This window comes from Hyla sarda, chromosome 2 (genome assembly GCF_029499605.1).
Source record: "Hyla sarda isolate aHylSar1 chromosome 2, aHylSar1.hap1, whole genome shotgun sequence".
NCBI lineage: Eukaryota > Metazoa > Chordata > Amphibia > Anura > Hylidae > Hyla > Hyla sarda.
Window position 1 is genome coordinate 435,929,311 of NC_079190.1, and position 27,436 is coordinate 435,956,746.

The 27,436-nt window shown below is 44.9% G+C and overlaps 1 protein-coding gene across 1 annotated transcript in view; it reads right to left on the reverse strand.

Annotated features, from left to right (window-relative positions):
- Positions 1 to 23,571, reverse strand: part of LOC130356953 (histone H2A, sperm-like) — a 191,400-nt gene extending 167,829 nt beyond the window's left edge. The window contains exon 1 of the mRNA XM_056559161.1: positions 23,474 to 23,571. The gene's annotated coding sequence lies outside the window, so the exon portion shown is untranslated. The remainder of the gene's footprint in view (positions 1 to 23,473) is intronic.
- Positions 23,572 to 27,436: the final 3,865 nt, after the last annotated feature.

Sequence of the window (27,436 nt, forward strand, 5' to 3'; positions counted from 1 at the left end):
GAGTGGGCTGACCTCAGACTGTGATCTGTGACTTGGTGGTGCCAAAGGGAGGTGAAGGTTGGCACCGCCACTTTACAGATCCCAGAGAACAACCTTTATACCCAGGTGCAGTATGACCTAATACAAGTGCTCTTTGCTTAATGATGATGATGGCCATCACTAGTGTTCACGTTAGGGACAGTGGAAAGAATGCAAGAGAAAAATGAAAGAAAATAGCGATACTCACTGACAAAATTCTTTAAAGGGGTTATTCCCCCATAAGGTGATTTTAATGCATACTTGCCAGGCTATCTTTTTGTGAACTGGGTATTTCCTGTTGGAGTTCGGTCTCTTAATCTACACACCCCATAGTTTCATGCTTGTAAGTGTGAAGTTACATTTCCTCCCTCCCACACATCAGCCCCCCCCCCCCACCCATTGCAGCACAAATGAACTGCATCCATTTAAAAGACCATTGTTTTATGACCAGGGTGCCCACAGCTGTTGCAAAATGATCTCTCTCCCACCCAGCAGTCGCTCAACCCATTGAAAAAGGTCTGGCTTCCTTTGCACACCTGACTAGTGATATCACGTGTCGACGCACTGCAACCTTGGAAAACTCGAGACATGAGTAGTTTTGTATGCTGTTAAAAATAAATATTGGGCCGAAAATAACATAAGAATTGCAAGACTACAGTCAAACACAGGTACAGACACCATATTATGAACTAAACTAACTTTACAGCCCCTGTAGTATTGTCAAATAAAAAAAATCCTGGAATACCCCTTTAATCACAGAGGTGTGGGATGGATATAGTAGGTGTGTTCCACAGGACAAGGGCAACATCGTTTCACAACCTTTTCTGCCGGAATAGCTGATTTTTTTTTATGGTCCTCACTTTTGTCCTTTCTCTAGATCCACTGTGACATTATGTTTTCTGAGCCCCTGTCTCCCATTTTTCCTCCATTCTTCCAAAAACTCCTGACACTTTTAGTCCTTCTTGACCCTCCCCCCACCTTCTGTCTCTCCACCTCTTCCCTATAGAACTTGTGCATTCCCCATGCCACACAGTTCCCACCACTTGATGTTCTTGAACTTTTCTTTACCGTGCTCCTACCACTTTGTGTCACCTCCAGAGACCCTGGAACTTTGTTTAGCTTTTGCCCTTTTCACCCCAGACAGAAGTCATGTTCTTTTGTGTACCATTGCAGCACAAAGAGGTCAGTTCAATGCTGAATAAAACACGTCATTCAAATAACAAGTCATTCTATATGCATGTAAAAAAAAATTATGACTGTCTGACGGACCACTGTGCGTCGAGGTTTTTATTGAACAATAGGACAATTTGGCCCTCAGAACAAAAAATAATTGGGCAGGTCTATGCTAAGGGACATTGCCCCAAGCTATTCTTGGACTATCCTCCACCTTGATACAAGTTCCCTGAGAAGGTAGGAAATAGCACACAAGAATTAAACTTGGACTGGGTTCACACATTTTAAATGGAAACCCCAAAATAACCATAAAACCAGTGTAAAAATATTACTCATATTGTGTTATATAAAAGTTTATTGAAAAGATGCTGTCAGTACTCATGTTGTTTAAAAAAAGCTGTAATTCCAACATTGGAATTATGGGTGGTTTAAAAAAAAATGTATTATAATATAACACATTATTATTTTTATTCTCAGCCAGATACCAACCAAGCAGCAACAGCCTGACGTTACCAGAGTGGCGAGGACAATTGCTACTTGCCCTCCCCAGCCTAAATAACTCCAGCCTGTTAACACCTAGGCCCAGGAGCGCCATTTTTGATGCTTCGGGCCTGTTGGAACCAGCTCTTCCCGGTACCTCTGTGGTCTTGGGTACCGGGTTACATTTGAGGGTTAGCGCTAGCTATTTTTTTTTTACCTAAGCCCCCGCTTAGTAATGGATTCCGTCCATAAAACAGCTTCCACTACTAAGCCTGAAAATTACATTTAAAGGGGTACTCCGCCCCTGGCATCTTATCCCCTATCCAAAGGATAGGGGATAAGATGTTAGATCGCCGCGGTCCCGCTGCTGGGGACCCCGGGGATCCCCGCTGTGGCACCCCACCATCATTACTGCACAGAGCGAGTTCGCTCTGTGCGTAATGACGGGCGATACAGGGGCCGGAGCAGCATGACGTCATGGCTCCGCCCCTCATGACATCACAGTCCGTCCCCTTAATGCAAGTCTATGGCAGGGGGCGTGACGACCGCCACGCCAACTCCCATAGACTTGGGGCGGGCCGTGACGTCACGAGGGGCGGAGCCGTGATGTAACGATGCTCCGGCCCCTGTATTGCCCGTCATTACGTGCAGAGCGATCTCGCTCTGCACATTAATGATAGCGGGGTGCTGCAGCAGCGATCCCCGGGGTCCCCAGCAGCGGGACCCCGGCGATCTGACATCTTATCCCCTATCCTTTGGATAGGGGATAAGATGTCTAGGGGCGGAGTACCCCTTTAAATAAACAACACATTGAAAAAAATATTTTATTTAAAAAAAAACACTCCCCCACAGCCCTTGCCATTTTATTAAAAGAAAAAAAATGCTGTTTCTTTTTTTTCGTAGTCCAAAGGAATCTGCCGCAGTCCTCTACATACAGTCATGGCCGTAAATGTTGGCACCCCTGAAATTTTTCAAGAAAATTAAGTATTTCTCACAGAAAAGGATTGCAATAACACATGTTTTGCTATACACATGTTTATTCCCTTTGTGTGAATTGGAACTAAACCAAAAAAAGAGAGGAAAAAAAGCTAATTGGACATAATGTCACACTAAACTCCAAAAATGGGCTGGACAAAATTATTGGCACCCTTTCAAAATTGTGGAAAAATAAGATTGCTTCAAGCATTTGATGCTGGGGCAAGTAACAGGTGTGGGCAGTATAAAAATCACACCTGAAAGCAGATAAAAAGGAGAGAAGTTCACTTAGTCTTTGCATTGTGTATCTGTGTATGCCACACAAAGCATGGACAACAGAAAGAGGAGAAGGGAATTGTCTGAGGACTTGAGAACCAAAATTGTGGAAAAATATCAACAATCTCTAGACATCTCCAGACATCTAGATATGCCTTTGTCCACAGTGCGCAACATTATCAAGAAGTTTACAACCCATGGCACTGTAGCTAATCTCCCTGGGTGTGGACGGATAAGAAAAATTGCTGAAAGGTGTCAACACAGGATAATCCGGATGGTGGATAAGCAGCCCCAAACAAGTTCCAAAGATATTCAAGCTGTTCTGCATGCTCAGGGAGCATCAATGTCAGCGCGAACTGTCCGTTGACACTTAAACAAAATGAAATGCTATGGCAGGAGACCCAGGAGGACCCCACTGCTGACACAGAGACATAAAAAAGCAAGACTACATTTTACCAGAATGAACTTGAGTAAGGCAAAATCTTCTGGTAAAACATCTTGTGGACAGATGAGACTAATATAGAGCTTTTGGTAAAGCACATCAATATAGTGTTTACCAAAAATGGAATGAGGCCTACAAAGAAAAAAACACAGTACCTACAGTGAAATATGGTGGACATTCAATGTTGTTTTGGGGTTGTTTTGCTGCCTCTGTCACATGGTGCCTTGAGTGTGTGCCAGGCATCAAGAATCTGGGGATTACTAATGGATTTTGAGTCGAACTGTACAGCCCAGTGTCAGAAAGCTGGGTTTGTTACTGAGATCTTGGGACCCCAAACATATGTCAAAAAGCACCCAGAAATGGATGGCAACAAAGTGCTGGAGAGTTTTGAAGTGGCCAGCAATGAGTCCAGTTCTAAATCATTGAACACCTTTGGAGAGATCTTAAAATTGCTGTTGGGAAAAGAAGCTCTTCCAATAAGAGAGACCTGCAGCAGTTTGATAAGGAAGAGTGGTCCAACATTCCGGCTGAGAGGTGTAAGAAGCTTATTGATGGTTATAGGAAATGACTGATTTCAGTTATTTTTTTCCAAAGGGTGTGCAACCAAATATTTAAGTTAAGGGTGCAAATAATTTGGTCCAGCCCATTTTTGGAGTTTGGTGTGACATTATGTCCGATTGGCTTTTTTTGTCCTCCCTCTTTTTGGTTTAGTTCCAATACACACGAAGGTAATAAACATGTGTATAGCAAAACATGTGTTACTGCAATCCTCTTCTGTTTTACGGCCATGACTGTACATGGATCTGAAACAAGAAGAAGAAAAAACACAAAAAATGTTTTAGTACATTTTTGGTGCTCTTCGCTGGGGAGAGCGCCCATAATGCAATTTCTTCCCAAACAGAGAGCCTCGAATTGTTGCAAAACTTCAACTCCCAGCATGCCCAGACAGTTTTTGGCTGGGCATGCCGGGAGTTGTAGTTTAGCAACAGCTGGAGCCTCCCTGTCTGGGAAGACACTGCCAGGAATGTCTGGGAAGACAATACAAAACGCACAATGTGAACAGAGGGGCCACTGCTAATAGCTGGCAAGCAGTGATCGCTGCAGCTGGCTTTTCAGCCTTTAGATTGCTGCTGTTAAAGCTGACTGTGGTGATTAAAGGGAGCTTTAAACCACCCCTGGTGGTCCAGTGGAGTAAATCCCCCCCCCCCAATCCACTTTAGAGGTAGGCGGAGGGCTTACCTCTCCTTCCTTTTGGTCCATGGCTCTTCATTTGATAAAGCCTGGCTGTACCAGGTTCTACCAAATGATCGCTGAGCACACAGTTCAATGAAGTTCTATGGATCTGCATTGATCTGTTTGAGGGATCTAATCATTCCTCCTAAAAGTCCCCCAAGGGTTCAATAAAATGGAAAAAAAAAAAAAAGCTTAATAGAGTAAAAAAAAAAAAACCACATTAACCCCTTCCATATTAAAAGTTCAAATCACCCCCCTTTTCCCATTTTCCATATAAAAAAAACATGTAAACACAATAAAAATAAACATATTGGGGGGACATTTATAATTGTTTGCTTTGGTAAGCAAGTTCTGAAGGCACTTTTTTTTTTTAGTATTTATCATACTATCATACTATCACAGGGGGGTTGATAAATTTGGAGCACATAAGCAAAACAAAAAAGTTGCAGCCGAGACTTTTTGTGAGACTTTTTAAATTTGCTCCTGTACGGGAGTTTTGTACTAAAGGTCAGACCTGAAGCAGACTTGTGACTTTTTTTTTTGCTTGCGTGCAACTTTCACACATCATAAATACCTGAACACTGCAAAGTGAAAACTGAAATTTACTCAGGTAAGGCCATTTGTAACTTTTTGCTTACTCACAAAAGTCGCACAAAAAAGTGCTTAGGTACACGTGCGACTTTTTGTGCGCCTGGAGTAAGCAAAAAAAAAAAAAAAGGCTCTACATACCTTGATAAATGTCCCCATTTCACCCAGGCAGCACAATGTCTTGGGCCAGCCCTGACTTACACTGTCCAGCAATGTAAGTTAACTCTTTTCTTGCTGGGCTGGCGCATAGCGCTCAGCTCAACAGGGGGTTAAGTGAACCAGCAATGTGTATACTGTATACACATTGCAGGCTCACTGTAAATTGTTGCTGGCAGTAGATATACAACACATATCTACTGCACAGTAGTGTTGAGCGGGAATATTCGAAATGCTAATTTTTTACGCGAATATCGGCACTTCACAATTTTGCGAATATTTTGAATATATATTCGTAATGACAAATATTGATTTTTTTTTCTTCACAATACACATCACAACAATGATGAGTACTTTGTAAAAAAAAGTGATCATCCCTCCCTGCTTCCAGCTTGTGGGCCAAAGAAGGCTCCAATATTATTTACTGTGTGAGTCGGTGTGGAGCCTGAATATTTTGTATATGCAAATATGCAAATATTCACGAATATCGGCACTTCCAGAGGACACTCATCCCTCCCATCTTTTAGGTGAAAGATATAATTGTGCACTATGTGAATTTCATAAAAAAAATTTACATGGGAAAAAAAGTGAACGAACGTAGGGAATATGCAAATTTTATGGCTGCGGAGGGATCACTACTTTCCTCTGAGGATGCTGAAACTATGGCATTTTTGCTTAAAAAAGGCCATGATCTCAGCATGCTGCGATTTGGCAAAACTGCCAGATGGCAGCAAAATGCCAGGGTCAGAGGAAACCCAAAAACGCAAAGTGGGTTTGGTGTTGTGCGTTTCCCTATTGACTCCCTGCTAACATTTGCCTGCTGTGTTTTGCCCATGGAAAAATGCTGTTCAGATGTTTTGGCATTTTTGGGGGGCAAAACTCCCCCCAAAAAACCAAGTGGAAACATAGCCGAAATGGGAGGTCACTTTCCTCCCTCCCACATCAGCCACTCCACCCATTGAAACACAAATGAACTGCATTCCATTCAAAAGACCAGTGTTTTCTAACCAGGGTGCCTCCAGCTTTTGCAAAATGATCTCTCTCCCACCATGCGGTTGCTCCACCTATTGAAGCAGAACAGGCTCCCTTTGCACACTGGACTTGTGATGTAATGTCTCAGCCGCACTACAACCTGGGAAAATCCGAGACCTGAGTAATTTTGTATGCTGTTAAAAATAAATATTAGAGCAAAAATCATAGAAGAATTGTGAGACCACCATAACACACAGGTACAAACACTATATTGTTACGCCGAGCGCTCCGGGTCCCCGCTCCTCCCCGGAGCGCTCGCTTCACTCCCTCCGCTGCAGCGCTCCGGTCACGTCCTCTGACCCGGGGCGCTGCGATCCTGCTGCCAGCCGGGATGCGATTCGCGATGCGGGTAGCGCCCGCTCGCGATGCGCACCCCGGCTCCCCTACCTGACTCGCTCCCCGTCTGTTCTGTCCCGGCGCGCGCGGCCCCGCTCCCTAGGGCGCGCGCGCGCCGGGTCTCTGCGATTTAAAGGGCCACTGCGCCGCTGATTGGCGCAGTGGTTCCAATTAGGGTTTTCACCTGTGCACTTCCCTATATTACCTCACTTCCCTTGCACTCCCTTGCCGGATCTTGTTGCCTTAGTGCCAGTGAAAGCGTTCCTTGTGTGTTCCTTGCCTGTGTTTCCAGACCTTCTGCCGTTGCCCCTGACTACGATCCTTGCTGCCTGCCCCGACCTTCTGCTACGTCCGACCTTGCTTCTGCCTACTCCCTTGTACCGCGCCTATCTTCAGCAGCCAGAGAGGTGAGCCGTTGCTAGTGGATACGACCTGGTCACTACCGCCGCAGCAAGACCATCCCGCTTTGCGGCGGGCTCTGGTGAAAACCAGTAGTGGCTTAGAACCGGTCCACTAGCACGGTCCACGCCAATCCCTCTCTGGCACAGAGGGTCCACTACCTGCCAGCCGGCATCGTGACAGTAGATCCGGCCATGGATCCCGCTGAAGTTCCTCTGCCAGTTGTCGCTGACCTCACCACGGTGGTCGCCCAGCAGTCACAACAGATAGCGCAACAAGGCCAACAGCTGTCTCAACTGACCGTTATGCTACAACAGTTGCTACCACAGCTTCAGCAGTCATCTCCTCCGCCAGCTCCTGCACCTCCTCCGCAGCGAGTGGCCGCTCCTGGGATACGCTTATCCTTGCCGGATAAATTTGATGGGGACTCTAAGTTTTGCCGTGGCTTTCTTTCCCAATGTTCCCTGCATCTGGAGATGATGTCGGACCTGTTTCCCACTGAAAGGTCTAAGGTGGCTTTCGTAGTCAGTCTTCTGTCCGGAAAAGCCCTGTCATGGGCCACACCGCTCTGGGACCGCAATGACCCCGTCACTGCCTCTGTACACTCCTTCTTCTCGGAAATCCGAAGTGTCTTTGAGGAACCTGCCCGAGCCTCTTCTGCTGAGACTGCCCTGTTGAACCTGGTCCAGGGTAATTCTTCCGTTGGCGAGTATGCCGTACAATTCCGTACACTTGCTTCAGAATTGTCCTGGAATAATGAGGCCCTCTGCGCGACCTTCAAAAAAGGCCTATCCAGCAACATTAAAGATGTTCTGGCCGCACGAGAAATTCCTGCTAATCTACATGAACTTATTCACCTAGCCACTCGCATTGACATGCGTTTTTCTGAAAGGCGTCAGGAACTCCGCCAAGATATGGACTCTGTTCGCACGAGGCGTTTCGTCTCCTCGGCTCCTCTCTCCTCTGGTCCCCTGCAATCTGTTCCTGTGCCTCCCGCCGTGGAGGCTATGCAGGTCGACCGGTCTCGCCTGACACCTCAAGAGAGGACACGACGCCGTATGGAGAACCTCTGCCTGTACTGTGCTAGTACCGAACACTTCCTGAGGGATTGTCCTATCCGTCCTCCCCGCCTGGAAAGACGTACGCTGACTCCGCACAAAGGTGAGACAGTCCTTGATGTCTACTCTGCTTCTCCACGTCTTACTGTGCCTGTGCGGATGTCTGCCTCTGCCTTCTCCTTCTCTACAGTGGCCTTCTTGGACTCTGGATCTGCAGGAAATTTTATTTTGGCCTCTCTCGTCAACAGGTTCAACATCCCAGTGACCAGTCTCGCCAGACCCCTCTACATCAATTGTGTAAATAATGAAAGATTGGACTGTACCATACGTTTCCGCACGGAGCCCCTTCTTATGAGCATCGGATCTCATCATGAGAGGATTGAACTTTTGGTCCTCCCCAATTGCACCTCGGAGATTCTCCTTGGACTTCCCTGGCTTCAACTTCATTCCCCAACCCTGGATTGGTCCACTGGGGAGATCAAGAGTTGGGGGTCCTCTTGTTCCAAGAACTGTCTAAAACCGGTTCCCAGTAACCCTTGCCGTAACTCTGTGGTTCCTCCAGTAACCGGTCTCCCTAAGGCCTATATGGACTTCGCGGATGTTTTCTGCAAAAAACAAGCTGAGACTCTACCTCCTCACAGGCCTTATGATTGCCCTATCGACCTCCTCCCGGGTACTACTCCACCCCGGGGCAGAATTTATCCTCTCTCTGCCCCAGAGACTCTTGCCATGTCCGAATACGTCCAGGAGAATCTAAAAAAGGGCTTTATCCGTAAATCCTCCTCTCCTGCCGGAGCCGGATTTTTCTTTGTGTCCAAAAAAGATGGCTCCCTACGTCCTTGCATTGACTACCGCGGTCTTAATAAAATCACGGTTAAGAACCGCTACCCCTTACCCCTCATCTCTGAACTCTTTGATCGCCTCCAAGGTGCCCACATCTTCACTAAATTGGACTTAAGAGGCGCCTATAACCTCATCCGCATCAGAGAGGGGGACGAGTGGAAAACGGCATTTAACACCAGAGATGGACACTTTGAGTATCTGGTCATGCCCTTTGGACTGTGCAATGCCCCTGCCGTCTTCCAAGACTTTGTCAATGAAATTTTTCGTGATCTGTTATACTCCTGTGTTGTGGTATATCTGGACGATATCCTAATTTTTTCTGCCAATCTAGAAGAACACCGCCAGCATGTCCGTATGGTTCTTCAGAGACTTCGTGACAACCAACTCTATGCCAAAATTGAGAAATGTCTGTTTGAATGCCAATCTCTTCCTTTTCTAGGATATTTGGTCTCTGGCCAGGGACTACAGATGGATCCAGACAAACTCTCTGCCGTCTTAAATTGGCCACGCCCCTCCGGACTCCGTGCTATCCAACGCTTTTTGGGGTTCGCCAATTATTACAGGCAATTTATTCCACATTTTTCTACCATTGTGGCTCCTATCGTGGCTTTAACCAAGAAAAATGCTGATCCCAAGTCCTGGCCTCCTCAAGCAGAAGACTCCTTTAAACGACTCAAGTCTGCCTTTTCTTCGGCTCCCGTGCTCTCCAGGCCTGACCCTTCCAAACCCTTCCTATTGGAGGTTGATGCCTCCTCAGTAGGAGCTGGAGCTGTTCTTCTACAAAAAAATCCTTCCGGGCATGCTGTCACTTGTGGTTTTTTCTCTAGGACCTTCTCTCCAGCGGAGAGGAACTACTCCATCGGGGATCGAGAGCTTCTAGCCATTAAATTAGCACTTGAGGAATGGAGGCATCTGCTGGAGGGATCAAGATTTCCTGTTATTATCTACACCGACCACAAGAACCTCTCCTACCTCCAGTCGGCCCAACGGCTGAATCCTCGCCAGGCCCGGTGGTCTCTGTTCTTTGCCCGATTTAATTTTGAGATTCACTTTCGTCCTGCCGATAAGAACATTAGGGCCGATGCTCTCTCTCGTTCCTCGGATGCCTCAGAAGTTGATCTCCCTCCGCAACACATCATTCCACCTGACTGCCTGATCTCCACTTCTCCTGCCTCCATCAGGCAGACTCCTCCAGGAAAGACCTTTGTTTCTCCACGCCAACGCCTCGGAATCCTCAAATGGGGTCACTCCTCCCATCTCGCAGGTCATGCGGGCATCAAGAAATCTGTGCAACTCATCTCCCGCTTCTATTGGTGGCCGACTCTGGAGACGGATGTTGGGGACTTTGTGCGAGCCTGCACTATCTGTGCCCGGGATAAGACTCCTCGCCAGAAGCCCGCTGGTTTTCTTCATCCTCTGCCTGTCCCCGAACAGCCTTGGTCTCTGATTGGTATGGATTTTATTACTGATTTACCCCCTTCCCGTGGCAACACCGTTATTTGGGTGGTCGTTGATCGATTCTCCAAAATGGCACATTTCATCCCTCTTCCTGGTCTTCCTTCTGCGCCTCAGTTGGCTAAACAATTTTTTGTACACATTTTTCGTCTTCACGGGTTGCCTACGCAGATTGTCTCGGATAGAGGGGTCCAATTCGTGTCTAAATTCTGGAGGGCTCTCTGTAAACAACTCAAGATTAAATTAAATTTTTCCTCTGCATATCATCCCCAGTCCAATGGACAAGTAGAAAGAATTAACCAGATCCTGGGTGATTATTTGCGACATTTTGTTTCCTCCCGCCAGGATGACTGGGCAGATCTCCTTCCATGGGCCGAATTTTCGTATAACTTCAGGGTCTCTGAATCTTCCTCCAAATCCCCATTTTTCGTGGTGTACGGCCGTCACCCTCTTCCCCCCCTCCCTACCCCCTTGCCCTCTGGTCTGCCCGCTGTGGATGAAATTTCTCGTGACCTTTCCATTATATGGAGAGAGACCCAAAATTCTCTCTTACAGGCTTCTTCACGCATGAAGAGGTTCGCGGATAAGAAAAGAAGAGCTCCCCCCGTTTTTTCCCCTGGAGACAAGGTATGGCTCTCCGCTAAATATGTCCGCTTCCGTGTCCCTAGCTACAAGTTGGGACCACGCTATCTTGGTCCTTTCAAAATTTTGTGTCAAATTAATCCTGTCTCTTATAAACTTCTTCTTCCTCCTTCTCTTCGTATCCCTAATGCCTTTCACGTCTCTCTTCTCAAACCACTCATCCTCAACCGTTTTTCTCCCAAATCTGTTCCTCCCACTCCTGTTTCCGGCTCCTCGGACGTCTTCTCGGTCAAGGAAATTTTGGCTGCCAAAAAGGTCAGAGGGAAAAATTTTTTTTTAGTAGACTGGGAGGGTTGTGGTCCTGAAGAGAGATCCTGGGAACCTGAGGACAACATCCTTGACAAAAGTCTGCTCCTCAGGTTCTCAGGCTCCAAGAAGAGGGGGAGACCCAAGGGGGGGGGTACTGTTACGCCGAGCGCTCCGGGTCCCCGCTCCTCCCCGGAGCGCTCGCTTCACTCCCTCCGCTGCAGCGCTCCGGTCACGTCCTCTGACCCGGGGCGCTGCGATCCTGCTGCCAGCCGGGATGCGATTCGCGATGCGGGTAGCGCCCGCTCGCGATGCGCACCCCGGCTCCCCTACCTGACTCGCTCCCCGTCTGTTCTGTCCCGGCGCGCGCGGCCCCGCTCCCTAGGGCGCGCGCGCGCCGGGTCTCTGCGATTTAAAGGGCCACTGCGCCGCTGATTGGCGCAGTGGTTCCAATTAGGGTTTTCACCTGTGCACTTCCCTATATTACCTCACTTCCCTTGCACTCCCTTGCCGGATCTTGTTGCCTTAGTGCCAGTGAAAGCGTTCCTTGTGTGTTCCTTGCCTGTGTTTCCAGACCTTCTGCCGTTGCCCCTGACTACGATCCTTGCTGCCTGCCCCGACCTTCTGCTACGTCCGACCTTGCTTCTGCCTACTCCCTTGTACCGCGCCTATCTTCAGCAGCCAGAGAGGTGAGCCGTTGCTAGTGGATACGACCTGGTCACTACCGCCGCAGCAAGACCATCCCGCTTTGCGGCGGGCTCTGGTGAAAACCAGTAGTGGCTTAGAACCGGTCCACTAGCACGGTCCACGCCAATCCCTCTCTGGCACAGAGGGTCCACTACCTGCCAGCCGGCATCGTGACATATATTTTGAACTTTACAGCCCCTGTAGCATAGTCAAATAAAAAGAAATTCCTGGAACACCACTTTAACTGTACTTTGTAATTGTAATTAATAAAATATTTTGCTATAGAAATTGCTACTAAAGTTGAAGGCATTTTATGAATAATAACTTGCTTAATAAAAAGCTGCATAAAAACTGAATACATGGTTTTTAGATCAGCTAAGCAGAAAATATATGATAATATATAATATATGATAATGCCGGAGAGAACAGTTTGGGGGTATGGGAAAAGTGAAATGCAGCATTTTACGATCCAATTACAGATTTACACTTTAAGTCTTGTCTGATAAATAAGTTATCCCTAGCTCTATGGTGCTGTATATCAAGAAAGCAAATCTAAGATCTCTGAAATGGCTCTAGAGTTAGTCCATTAACAGATACATTTTAACTGTATTTCCAGTAACGTCTTCTTAATTTCATATGAAAATGTGCCCTAGAATGCACTATTATATATTTTATGAAATAAATGTTACAATATTTTATAGCAGTGGTGGCCATCAGTTTAATTTAATCAGAATTCAAATAATAATTTTTTTTGATATCTCCTAAAATTAGGAACGCCTTTTCCTTGTGTAATAATTCATATAGGCACAGTGGGGTGTCCCAGCACCAAAGGCTGTCCTGTGGGCTTCGGATCTCCTTGGGCATGCCTGTGGCACAGGTGTTGGGCCCACTACGGTGACTGTCCGTTCAATTTAATATGTATGAGCACTTTTACCTATATTATATTATGCTCCTTATATGCACAGTAAAATGTTATTTATGTGTGTTGTATCTTTAAGAGCAGAGGAGCAGTGTAAGCCATGTGACCCTGCCTGCCTAATGGGAACCCCTAAATTCAGTAATATATAGTGTAGTGGGGGAAAAGTTACCCCAGTTTAGCCTGAGCAAGAGTGTGGTAAAGAAGTTAAGTGGTGTGTGGAGAAGCTCTGAGGGAAGTCCAAGAACAAATCTCTTCTCAATCCTATCCAGCCCTTCTGCAAGTGATCCCCCGTACAGTGGAAAGTCAAGCCCTGGCGGTGATAGTAATTGGACCTTGTCAGAACCCTAGCTGGCCTGGAGAATCTTCAGTCTCATATGAAGTCAGTATTAATCAATTGGGTGAACAGGCAACAGGGCTCCCAAAGGGTTACACGGCATTCCCTCCACTCTGCTCCATACCGTCTGCGTGTAATACCATCTGCACCCTGCTCAGTAAAAGGCAGTTATCTGTAACCCAACGTGAGTGTGTGTCTCTTTACTCCCTGTGTCTGGCCCAGGAGAAGCTGACTCCAACATTGGACATGTATAGGCTAACAGTGTCCTGGCGTCACAAAGTGATCAGGTATTCCTTGTACCCCTGTGGCCCCACAACAGTATATAGTGTGGCATGACCATAAGAGTAAACATTATCACTTGAGTTGTGATTATAGGTCAAATCACTTTTCCTTATGACAGTATTACTCTAAAAAAAAGTCAGTTTGAATAAGAAATTGCATCAGCGAACACTTCTTTGAAAAGTGGTACCAGAGAATAAAAGCATTTCTTACATTATGGAAGCATAGACAGATATAGGAAAGGTACCATATGTCTCCTTACAAAGTCTGTAATAGGGCCTCTGTCTGCCTTGTGTACTTTTTAAAAATGATTTCTTATCATGTGACCAAGGTGCCTTGGGGCCCCATCAGAAGCCAGGGCTGGGTGCAACTGCTACCTCTGTACCCCTTAAAGTTAAATAGGTACTCCACTGCCCCAGTGTTCGGAACTGTGGGGGTTGTGATGTCACACCCAAGCCCCTAGCAATGTCACGCCATGTCCTCTCAATGCAAGTCTGCCATGCTCCCTCCCATAGACTTGCATTGAGGGGGTGTGGCTGTGATGTCACGACCCCTGCAGCCCGCACCCAACATTTGGAACAAGATGTTCCAAACGCTAGGGCAGTGGAGTACCCCTTTAAGTCCCTGAGTGAATGAAAAAAATTAGGCATAAGGGGTCCTACTGTGACTCTGCCGCACAAGTGCCCTTGTAAACCTAGAGCTGGCCCTGTGTATTATTTCTGGTCTCTTGCACAAAAACAAATACAAAGGTTCAAAGTAGAGCTAAAGGTTTCTAAATATGCCGGTGGTAAAATATAGCAGTTGAGATCATGTTTATGACTTCTGAGCTGTTCCCTCATATTATCCGCGCTGTCTCTGAAGCTCGTACATCTGCTGATGCTTCCAGTTCAGGGGATCATCTTCACACCTATAAACAACTGAAACTTCTTCCTTCTTATGTCTCCTGACCAGAAGATATAGGGGAAGAGCAGCAGAAATGATACAGAGAGGGTAGTCAGGGAGCAGCAGTCAGATGTCATGGAATAATAATATAGCTAACAAATGAGTAAAGCAAGTCCGCTCTCCTCCAGGTGAAAGAAAACTTACTCCTACTAACCAAACTCGGGTCATCTGCTCTTGACTAGTATGTTTCCATACCACTTATCTCATCATTGAAAAACCGTAACAAAAAAAAAATCACAGAATATAGGCCATACTTACTGGCTACTGATCCAAGGGCAGATTAGGCACCTATTCCCATTATGATGAAGACCAGCCACAGCGCTATATAAGGGGAGGTTGCACAGGTACAAAATACTGATGAACAACCAGTTCTGACTGGAACTCCCTTGTGATGTCACAGTATCTTCTCTGACTGGAACTCCCTTGTGATGTCAGAGTATCTTCTCTGACTGGAACTCCCTTGCGATGTCACAGTTTCTTCTCTGACTGGATCTCCCTTGTGATGTCACAGTATCTTCTCTGACTGGAACTCACTTGTGATGTCACAGTATCGTCTCTGACTGGAACTCCCTTGTGATGTCACAGTATCTTCTCTGACTGGAACTCCCTTGTGATGTCACAGTATCTTCTCTGACTGGAACTCCCTTGTGATGTTACAGTATCTTCTCTGACTGGAACTCCCCTGTGATGTCACAGTTTCTTCTCTGACTGGAACTCCCTTGTGATGTCACAGTTTCTTCTCTGACTGGAACTCCCTTGTGATGTCACAGTTTCTTCTCTGACTGGAACTCCCTTGTGATGTCACAGTATCTTCTCTGACTGAGACCCACTTGTGATGTGAAACATCGCTCCCTGTCATAGCAGCTTTCCAAACTATTCCCACAATTTATGTCACAATAGTTTACCGTACAGAACACAGTTCTGATTTTACAGTAGATTACCTAACTAAAAGATAACTATGATGTCTCATAACTTACCTGACTGGAAGAGTTGCAATATTGCTGCGGTTACTGCACAAACAATTGTCACAACAACTTACTAAACTATTGTGATGTCTTAGCAGTTGCCTGACTGAAACCCACTTGTCATAGCATCTTTTCTGACTGAAACTCCCTTGTGATATCACAGTATGATCTCCGACTGGAACTAATTTGGGATGTCACAATATCTTCTCTGACTGAGACCCACTTATGATGTCACATTATCTTCTCTGACTGAAACTCCCTTGTGATGTCACGGTATCCTCTCTGACTGAGACCCACTAGTGATGTCACAGTATCTTCTATGACTGTAACTCACTTTTGATGTCACAGTATCTTCTCTGACTGAGACCCACTAGTGATGTCACAGTATCTTCTCTGACTGAAACCCACTTGTAATGTCACAATATCTTCCCTGACTGAGACCCACTAGTGATGTCACAGTATCTTCTATGACTAGAACTTACTTGTGATGTCACAGCATCTTCTCTGACTAGAACTCACTTGTGATGTTACAGTATCTTCTCTGACTGAAACCCACTTGTAATGTCACAGTATCTTCTCTGACTGAAACCCACTTGTAATGTCACAATATCTTCTCTGACTGAGACCCATCAGTGATGTCACAGTATCTTCTCTGACTGAGACCCACTAGTGATGTCACAGAATCTTCTCTGACTTAAACCCACTTGTAATGTCACAATATCTTCTCTGACTGAGACCCACTAGTGATGTCACAGTATCTTCTCTGACTAGAACTCACTTGTGATGTCACAGTATCTTCTCTGACTAGAACTCACTTGTGATGTCACAGTATCTTCTCTGACTGAGACCCACTAGTGATGTCACAGTATCTTCTCTGACTGTAACTCACTTTTGATGTTACAGTATCTTCTCTGACTGAAACCCACTTGTAATGTCACAGTATCTTCTCTGACTGAGACCCACTAGTGATGTCACAATATCTTCTCTGACTGAGACCCACTAGTGATGTCACAATATCTTCTCTGACTGAGACCCACCAGTGATGTCACAGTATCTTCTATGACTAAAACTTACTTGTGATGTCACAGTATCTTCTCTGAGTAGAACTCACTTGTGATATCACAGTATCTTTGACTGAAATCCACTTGTGATGTCACAGTATCTTCTCTGACTGAAATCCACTTGTGATGTCACAGTATCTTCAATAAACTAGAACTCACTTGTGATGTCACAGCATCCTCTCTGATTGTAACGCCCTTGTCACAGCAACTTACACGACAAGTGTGCACTCTAAGTAAATGTTTTTGTGCACAAAAATAACCTATTCATTTAGGAAACTTTATGGAAATGTTAGTGTATGCTTGCAGGCTGAGGGATGACTAGAAGGTCAAAAGACACAAAATAACTGAGTATGGTTGCAATTTCTTCTCTTTAGTAAAAGTCCCCCAGCTTTCTTATGCCATTTATTGATCTGGTCTCCTCTTGGGCAGTGGAGCCCTAAAGGGCCTGAGTGTGACTGCAATCTCGTCACCCCTGTAGTCACACTCTAGATCATTCTTCATATAAGGTCTTGATATTGTACAGATCTATAGAACATTGATGAATAGATGTATGGAACAGTGCACACACAGGCAATGACTATTGATAAATTACAGAAAAATAATGTGTTTTTTTTACCTGGTGGCTATCTAACATATACTGTAAGTATGTAGTTAAAACCAGGTTCATCTATAATGGTGGAAAGGTTGCAAGTCACATTGGAATCTGGCAAAACAAAGACGAGAACACAAATTTTAGAAGAGGGACGGCTGGAAATATGATGGATAAGGTGATCAATGAGACATAGAGCAAATCAAAAGTGATGCTGGGAGAATGTTTTACAATGTCTGTCAAAAAAAATGATTGAATGAAGGTGAAACAAAATGATATAGTGTTGCCTTGGTGTTGGTGAGGCTGTAGATGTTGCGGTGCAAATAACAATGAAGCAGAAAAGTCATTACTGTATAGCATTGTTTCCCAACCACTGTGCCTTCAGCTGTTGCTAAACTACAACTTCCAGCATGCCCGGACAGCCAAAGGCTGTCCGGGCATGCTGGAAATTGTAGTTTTGCAACAACTGGTGACACAGTGGTTGGGAAACACTGTTCCATAGTCATCCCATGTGGTCAACTGAGAATCCTGAAACTCCAGGAAACCAATGCAAAATCTGTAATAGGGGCCTCCATGTGCCATTAATGGCCATAAAATTTTATGAGGCAGAGAGGTCCCTCAGGCACCAAGGCCCTGGTAATAATCTGGAGCATATGCCTAAACTGTGGAAAGGAAGTCTAAAATTGCAGATTTTTGGTTCACTTATGCCAGAATTTTTTTTTATAAACTGCGATCAAAAGTCCCATAAAAACAAACATGGTACCAATAAAAACTATAGGTGACACGCTAAAAATAAGCCCTCATACAGCCCTGCATATAGAAAGAATAAAAGAATTATAGGGGTCAGAAGAGGACAATTTTAAGCAATTGTGAGCACTGTGTTCGTGATGTCCGCAAAGAGCTCTGAGTTCAAAAAAGAAAAGAATTTTCTCTGTAGTATTGTAGTATTCAGCAGCTAATAAGTACTGGGAGAAGTACTGGATTAAGATTTTTTAATATAAGTAATTTACAAATCTGTTTAACTTTCTGGCACCAGTTGATAAAAAAAAAAGTTTGCCACCAGAGTACCCCTTTAAAGGAAGCCACGGAACTTATCAGATAACCATATATGGGAGCCTCTTTATTCATATCTCTTGAATATTACATCCATTATCCCGACTTATCCATCAAGCATTTCCTGCGCTCCTCTGCCTTGATCTACAACATCCAGGTTACTGCGTCCATCATCCCGGGCATATTTACTATGCGCCTCTTACACTCTTGCATCCTGGAAATACTGCACTCATTACCTTGTAATATCAACTTTACAGGTTCTGCTCTCTTTCTGGGAATGTAATACCATATGTCCCCAATAATAATCCATGCCCCTCCCCTCAAATCTATGAGCTGAATCTTACTATAATCACCTCAATGTCAAATATCTTATGTATCCAGTTTTAACTATATATGCTTAATATTAACACCATGCTTCAGGACTATGCTAATTGACTGCCATGTACACTGACACATGTATTATTATTTTAGCATTTAGCATCGATTTGATATCAGCCCGAATATGTATCAGATAACTTAAAAATGATTAGATAAATATATACACCATGGTCTATATATTTATATTTCCAGTTTTTATATTTCCAGTTTACATTTTTTTTAATAGTTTTTTTAATCTATTTCTAAATATATATATATACATTACAATATTTCCCCTTAGTACAGCTTATGATCAACTGATTTTTTCTGACCACTAAATATGGCAGACGTTTCCTCTACAATCTATATGTGTAGCATATGCTATAAAGAATATTCATTCCTATATAATTGTTTTTTACCCAGTACATTGTCACAATATTGTTTTTAATATTTGTAAGTGCATATGCTATATGAAGTTTTATACCGGGATGCAATGTCTATGCCGATATATCACATCCGGTAATCGAATGATGTCATCATGACGCTCTCTCTCCTGCACTTTTTCAAATGTGTACATGTATTTAAAAAATGCTTTTATGTTTTGTCACCATGACCTGATGAAGCGAGTGACCCCTCACAAAATGCGTTGTCACAATTGTCCAATTAAAGGGAAACATTCATTCTATACCTTCTCTGCATCTTCATTCTGACATTCCGATACTGGGACACAGAGCAAGATTCTCCCAGGTGCCCCATTGCAGCATCATTATTTTCCTGCTGGACAAGCTACTTTGCAGTTACACTCCAGCAAAAGCGCAACCACTTGCTGATGGAAGAAAGTTTTCACTCAAAATCGCATTATACATGGCCCCATTCATTCTTTCCTTTACACGGATCAGTCATCCTGGTCCCTTTGCAGAAAAACAGCCCCAAAGCATGATGTTTCCACCACCATGCTTCACAGTAGGTTTTGGTGTTCTTTGGATGCAACTCAGCATTCTTTTTCCTCCAAACATGACGAGTTGAGTTTTTACCAAAAAGTTCTACTTTGGTTTCATCTGACCATATGACATTCTCCCAATACTCTTCTGGATCATCCAAATGCTCTCTAGCAAACTTCAGATGGGCTCGGACATGTACTGGCTTAAGCAGGGGGACACGTCTGGCACTGCATGATTTGAGTCCCTGGCGGCGTAGTGTGTTACTGATTGTAGTCTTTGGTCCCAGCTCTCTGCAGGTCATTCACTAGGTCCCCCCGGGTGGTTCTGGGATTTTTGCTCACCATTCTTGTGATCAGTTTGACACTACGGGGTGAGATCTTGCATGGAGCCCCAGATCGAGGGAGATTATCAGTGGTCTTGTATATCTTTCATTTTCTAATAATTCCACAGTTGATTTCTTCACCCCAAGCTGCTTGTCGTTTGCAGATTCAGTCTTCCCAGCCTGGTGCAGGTCTACAATTTTGTCTCTGGTGTCCTGCGACAGCTTTTTGGTCTTGGCCATAGTGGAGTTTGGAGTGTGACTGTTTGAGGTTGTGGACAGGTGTCTTTTATACTGATAACAAGTTCAAACAGGTGCCATTAATACAGGTAACGAGTGGAGGACAGAGGAGGCTCTTAAAGAAGTTGACAATGTGATTGTAAGCGGCACTGAAGAAGTGGATCCGCTGAACCTTTGTGGATGATGGCGTGAGCCGTACCAGGGAGCGGAGTCTAAGGTGCCACTGGTATTCACGTGCAAAGTGGGATGGACTTGCTGTGGCAGGCGGCACCCAGGTTGCTACCCCTGGAACGACTCATCCACACAGGCTGCCGTGGTGACACATTGCACTGGAAGGATGACTCAAAACACGTAGTCTGGAAAAGCAGAAGGTCAGGGCAGGTGGCACAGGAGTGTAGCCAGGAACGAAGCAAGGAGGTCAGAACACAGCAAGGCAATATCGCTTTCTCTTGGCTAATGAGCACAAAGATCCAGCAAGGGGAAACAGGAAGTGTTGACACTTATAGTACAAGCGAGCAGCTGTAACCAGTTAAGGGCATACTGGCCCTTTAAATTGCAGAGAGCCGGCACGCATGCGCCCTAGAGGAAACAGGAGGTGAGTAACGGCCTGGCGTTTGCATGTGAACCGCGGCACCGCCGGCAGAGGAAAACGGGGCAGGAGAGCACCTGGGCCAGCGTGTCTGGCCAGAGCGCTAGTTGTAACAGTGATTTTATTTTTTTTCTCATTATATCTCTCATAGTTGAGGTATACCTATGATGAAAATTACAGGCCCCTCTCATCTTTTTAAGTGGGAGAACTTGCACAATTGGTGGCTGACTAAATACTTTTTTCCCCCACTGTATATGTGTCCTACATTACAATGAACTTCTGGTCATTCCTAGCAGTAGTACAATTAAAAATAGGAATCATAAGGGGATGTATAAATGCTGTGTTAGCAGCTTCCACAGATCAGTAGCCTGCACCTTCCCTTCTGGTTTCATCAGTGTGATGTGTCTATAATCCTGCTTGTGACATGTTCTTCTTGCTGAGGTTTTCAGTTGTCTGTGGTGATAAGATGTTGTAGGGCTCTCTGATTCTTGTTGACTTCATGCATGTCCCTGTACTTGTCTGGTGCAAGTGTCTTATTTTAAAGCAGTTATCTAGGATTAAAGTAGCTTTCCCATCTTGAAAATGTATCCCATATCCACAGGACAACTATAGGGGATAACTATTTAATAGTAGGAGGCTTGATCGCTACTAACAGACCACACTATTGAGGTGCACAAAAATATCATGTATGCTTGGACTGGACATAGTCATTAGTTGACTATGCCAATTCATTATACTCAGTTGGGGTACAAAACATTAGATGGGAAAAACATGATGTGTGCTGTAAATGGGTTGAGGTCGGGGCTTTTGTCCATGCAATGTACTTGCCTTATTCCTGACATTCTTGTTCTTCTTATAAACACCGCTATGCCATGATATGATGCCCTGGAGACATCACATGATTGTGGTGGGCAATGACTAGGAGGAACATGTCAAACCTGGATGATGTTCCTGTAAAGTAATAAATCAATAAGGTATATAAATACAGTGGAGGAAATAAATATTGAACACGTCACCATTTTTCTTACTAAATATATTTCCAAAGGTGCTATTGATGTAGAACATTTTTGTTGGTAACATCCCAAGTAATCCATACATACAAAAAAAAATAAATAAATAAATAAATAACTAATTTAGGTATGTGCAATAATGTGAAATAACACAGGAAAAAATTATTGAACATGCTTACTATTATTTATTTAATACTTTGTACAAAAGCCCTTGTTGGTAATGACAGCTTCAAGGCACCTCCTGTATGGAGAAACTAGTCACATCCATTGCTCTTGTGGAATTTTTGCCCATTCTTCCCCACAAACAGTGTTCCATTCTTGAAGGTTTCGTGGGCCTCTTCCATGAATCATGATTTTCAGTTCTTTTCATAGATTTTCAATGGGATGTAAGTCAGGTGATTGGCTGGGCCATTTTAGCAACTTTATTTTATTTGAAACCATTTCAGAGTTTCCTTGGCTGTGTGTTTGGTATCACTGTGGGGTTTCATCAAGAGTGGTGTAGGTGCATGTCTTTTTACCCCATTGCGTGGTGAAAACTGTGTACCTGCACCACATTTATTACATGGTGCAGGGAAAATCTGGTGATGATCACATTCCTTACTTTAGTCCTCAACTTTATATGTTGATCCCTCTGCAACGTTTTGTGCGATTTTTTAACCCATGCAACAAAATGTGCGACTTTTTGATAATGCTGTCCACAGCCAGCTTGGTAAGCCAAGTCAGGGCTGGTGTAGATTTGCGCCTCAGTTAGAGCATTTTCACCAAAGGATGCACCAAACTGAAAGGTTGCACATCATAAATTCATGACCAAAGTATGCACCAAACTGAAAGGTTGCACATCATAAATTCATAACCAAAGGATGCACCAAACTGAAAGTTTGCAGATCATAAATTCATGACCACTGCATGATATCAACTAAAGTACCGTATATACTCGAGTATAAGCCGACCCGAGTATAAGCCGAGACCCCTAATTTCAACCCAAAATCCCAGGAAAAGTTATTGACTCGAGTATAAGCCTAGGGTGGGAAATACCTCATCCCCCCCTGTCATCATCCAGACCCGTCATTAACATCCTCATCATCCCCTTGTCATCATCCCACACATCCCCCCTTCATCATCCCCTTGTCATCATCCCACACATCCCCTTATCATCCCACACATCCCCCCTTCATCATCCCCTTGTCATCATCCCACACATCCCCTTATCATCCCACACATCCCCCCTTCATCATCCCCTTGTCATCATCCCACACATCCCCCCTTCATCATCCCCTTGTCATCATCCCACACATCCCCTTATCCCACACATCCCCCCTTCATCATCCCCTTGTCATCATCCCACACATCACCTTATCATCCCACACATCCCCCCTTCATCATCCCCTTGTCATCATCCCACACATCCCACACATCCCCCCTTCATCATCCCCTTGTAATCATCCCACACCCCCCTTCATCATCCCCACACCCCCCCCCCCCTTCATCATCCTCTTCTCATCATTCGCCCTCAGTGGTCTTCAACCTGCGGACCTCCAGAGGTTTCAAAACTACAACTCCCAGCAAGCCCGGGCAGCCATCGGCTGTCCGGGCTTGCTGGGAGTTGTAGTTTTGAAACCTCCGGAGGTCCGCAGGTTGAAGACCACTGCGGCCTTCAACATGCGGACCTCCAGAGGTTTCAAAACTACAACTCCCAGCAAGCCCGGGCAGCCATCGGCTGTCCGGGCTTGCTGGGAGTTGTAGTTTTGAAACCTCCGGAGGTCCGCAGGTTGAAGACCACTGCGGCCTTCAACATCATCCAGCCCCCTCTCACCCCCTTTAGTTCTGAGTACTCACCTCCGCTCGGCGCTGGTCCGGTCCTGCAGGGCTGTCCGGTAAGGAGGTGGTCCGGTGAGGAGGTGGTCCGGGCTGCTATCTTCACCGGGGGCGCCTCTTCTCCGCGCTTCCGGCCCGGAATAGAGCCGTTGCCTTAACAACGACGCATCTGCGTCGTTGTCAAGGCAACGTGACTATTCTGAGGCCGGGCCCGAAGCGCTTAGAAGAGGCCTCCCCGGTGAAGATAGCAGCCCGGACCACCTCCTCACCGGACCACCTCCTTACCGGACAGCCCTGCAGGACCGGACCAGCGCCGAGCGGAGGTGAGTACTCAGAACTAAAGGGGGTGAGAGGGGGCTGGATGATGTTGAAGGCCGCAGTGGTCTTCAACCTGCGGACCTCCGGAGGTTTCAAAACTACAACTCCCAGCAAGCCCGGACAGCCGATGGCTGCCCTGGCTTGCTGGGAGTTGTAGTTTTGAAACCTCTGGAAGTCCGCAGGTTGAAGACCACTGCGGGTGGGGGAGTTCACTTGAGTATAAGCCGAGGGGGGTGTTTTCAGCATGAAAAATCGTGCTGAAAAACTCGGCTTATACTCGAGTATATACGGTATGTCACAACTTAGTATGTTTTTTTGAAAAACTCTGTAAATGAAAAGTTGCAAAACTTTAGCACAGAAAATCACTCCACTAAAGAACAGCAAAGAAACCGAGGTAAAATGATTCCTAAATTCCCCCATTGTCTTGCTGAAATGTTCATCTTCATTACTTCTTCATCATCCTGGTAAATGGCAGCAGATTTTTGTCATGAACATCTCAGTAAATTTGCCCATTTGTCCTTCCTTCAATTATGTGAAGTTTACCTTTACCATTTGCTGAAAAGCCGCTCCGAACCATGATGTTCCCAAATGCAAACTTCACTGTTGGTATGATGTTTTTAAGGTAATGTGCAGTACCATATCTCCTCCAAACATGGTGTGTCTTACGGCATCCACACAGTTCAGTTTTGCGCTCTTCTGACCACACTTTATTCTTCGGTGGGGCTTATAGTCTGCCTCACTCCTCCCAATGTATGTGTGCTCAGCCACACTGGAGGTAACCTGGGAGCAGCCTGTGAGTCAGACCTAATGCTGTTGTAATTGCCCACTGGCCCCTGGTTTTGCTTATCATGCACAGGTAGGTTAGTGTTAGGTCCTGTGACACTTGAGAAACCTTGGCGTTGGTGTGCGGGCTCAGGTATGTCCTTCATATAAGGATATTCTGGCTAATGTCTCAATTTTAACATCAGTTTTGAGGGATAGCCAATGTCATGTTTACCTCTACCACAGTAGTGCACCTAAATTCTTGTATTGTATTATTCTAATTGTTACACATCCACACCGTTTATCTGGTATAGGATGCCATTGGGGCACTTGTAGTCAGCATTCCCCATTGTATGTATTTTTATGCTGGGGATTGCCCCTAGCAACAGACCACAAGGGCAGGATCTGCTCCCCCAGCATAAATGCACAGCTGCATTTGGGGTTGAGCACCTCCTGCCATTTGAGACCACGTCTTTGTTATTGTTCACACTATATTCTCCAAGTATTTCACTGGCTTTTCCAAATGTTGTCCAGTAAACTTTAAAAAAGCTTTGCTTGCTTTTATTCAGCAATGGAGTCTTGTGTGGTGAGTCCGTATATACAGACCAATGATGACAGAGTGCATTACTTACTGTTTCACAAGACAACAACATTTACTTATTCCAGGTCTTTTTGAAGCTCTCCACAAGTCACTTGGCTCTTGGACAACTCTTCTCATTATTCTTTTCTCTCCTCTATCAGAAATCTTGTGAGGAGTACCTGGTTAAGGCAAATTTATCGTGAAATGCTTGTCTTTCCACTTCTGTATCATGGCCCAAGCTGTGCTCACTGGAGCATTCAGAAGCTTAGAAATGTGCCTGTACCGACGCCATTGTTATGTTTTACAACAATTAGGCTGTGATGGTCTTGAGACAGCTCTTTGCTTTCCCCCATCATGAGATGTGTCTTGTGCAACATCTTGGCAATGAAACCTTTTTTGTAGGCCATCAGTTGGCACTGAATTAGCTGATATTAATTTGCACTCACAAGAGGCTGTATTGCTTTTTAATTACTGATAGATTATAGCTGTTGTCTTGGCTATTCATGCCTTTTTGCACATCCCTTTCTTCATGTGTTCAATACTTTTTCCCTGTGTCATTTCACATTATTACAAATAACTTAGTTTCTGAGCTTATTTGTTTTGGTTTCTTCTTTGAATGTATGGATTATGTGGGTTGTTACCAACATTTGGTGAAAATTTCATGTCAATCGCACCTTTGGAAATATATTTAGTGAGACAAATGGGGATGTGTTCAATACTTATTTCAGTACCATACACAAGAATGTGGGGGCTCAACCGCAATATCGAAGCCGGGGTGAGGCCTTCAACGAATACACATGCAATTGTACCCAAGAGAAGCAACCACTGAATAAACAGCACACACCACTTTGTTAGCAGTTAAATCACATCATTTTATTATAGTAAATGTACGACATAGGTCACATAACATTTAAAAACATTTAAAATGCTCATCAAGAGCCACAACACATCCACAGGGCCATGAACCCCCACTCCCGAGAGACCCCGTTCCACAATATATTATTAGATCCTCAGTCAGCTCCAAATGGCTCTGCTACATAAATATCACAATGTGTAAAATATCACCATGCACAAGAATAAATAATTAATAAAGGTATCAGCTTCTGTACCGGTATGCATAACAATGATCACATGATCATATATACACAATAATGGTGCAGACCGGTCAGAATTCCTGTAAACCAAAGTGCAGTAGAAAAGTACAGTCTATGAACATAGCAAACCCTACCCATTCCGTCGCAAGAGACTTCCTCAGGGGTGTTAACCGCCACATCTAAAGTGAAAGCGAAACCATCCTGGCAGCTCAGTCGGGCTGTTTGGGACCGCTGTGGTGAAATCGCTGCGTCCCCAACAGCTTGCAGGACACAAGGAGGATCTCTACTTGCCTCCTGTGCGTCCTGAGATCCCGGCAGGAGCAGTTAAGCAGCGATAACACTGATCAATGCCATGTTAATGCATGGCAGTGATCAGTGTAGAAAATCAGTGTGTGCAATGTTATAGCCCCCTATGGGGGCTATAACATTGCAAAAAAAATTTGAACATAAAGGCCCTCATTTACAAGAGTGGAGTGTAGGTTTCTTTGTGGGTTTTGATTCCCTACAATTTATTTTCCACGGTATTTACTAAGGTTTCCCTACATTTTCAACTTTCCCTACACTTTGCTTTTTTTTACACATGTTCTGATCTGTCTGGTTTTTCTCAGCTCAAATCCACCACATTTTATGTGGAAACCTTAGTAAATATGTTGGGTTTCTGTGAAAATGTCGGGAACACGCCCCTTTTCTGAGACAACACCCCTTTTTCCCAGCGGCCATGCCCTTTTTCAGGGTTTCTTAGCAAAATGGAGAGTTAGTCAGGTTTTTTCAATTGTGGCTCAAATTCTGGCGCAAATTCTGACGCAGACAGAATTTCTGGCGCAATGCGACAGAATCTGGTGCACAACCCGACAAAACATGTCGGTTTTGCAATAGTAAATGACGGCCAAAGTGTTAATAAATGTGATTTAACCCCTTCCCTAATAAAAGTCTGAATCACCCCCCTTTTCCCATAAGAAAAAAAAACTACCGTATATACTCGAGTATAAGCCGACCCGAGTATAAGCCGAGACCCCTAATTTCAACCCAAAATCCCAGGAAAAGTTATTGACTCGAGTATAAGCCTAGGGTGGGAAATACCTCATCCCCCCCTGTCATCATCCAGACCCGTCATTAACATCCTCATCATCATCCCCTTGTCATCATCCCACATATCCCCCCTTCATCATCCTCTCATCATCCCACACATCCCCCCTTCATCATCCCCTTATCATCCCACACATCCCCCCT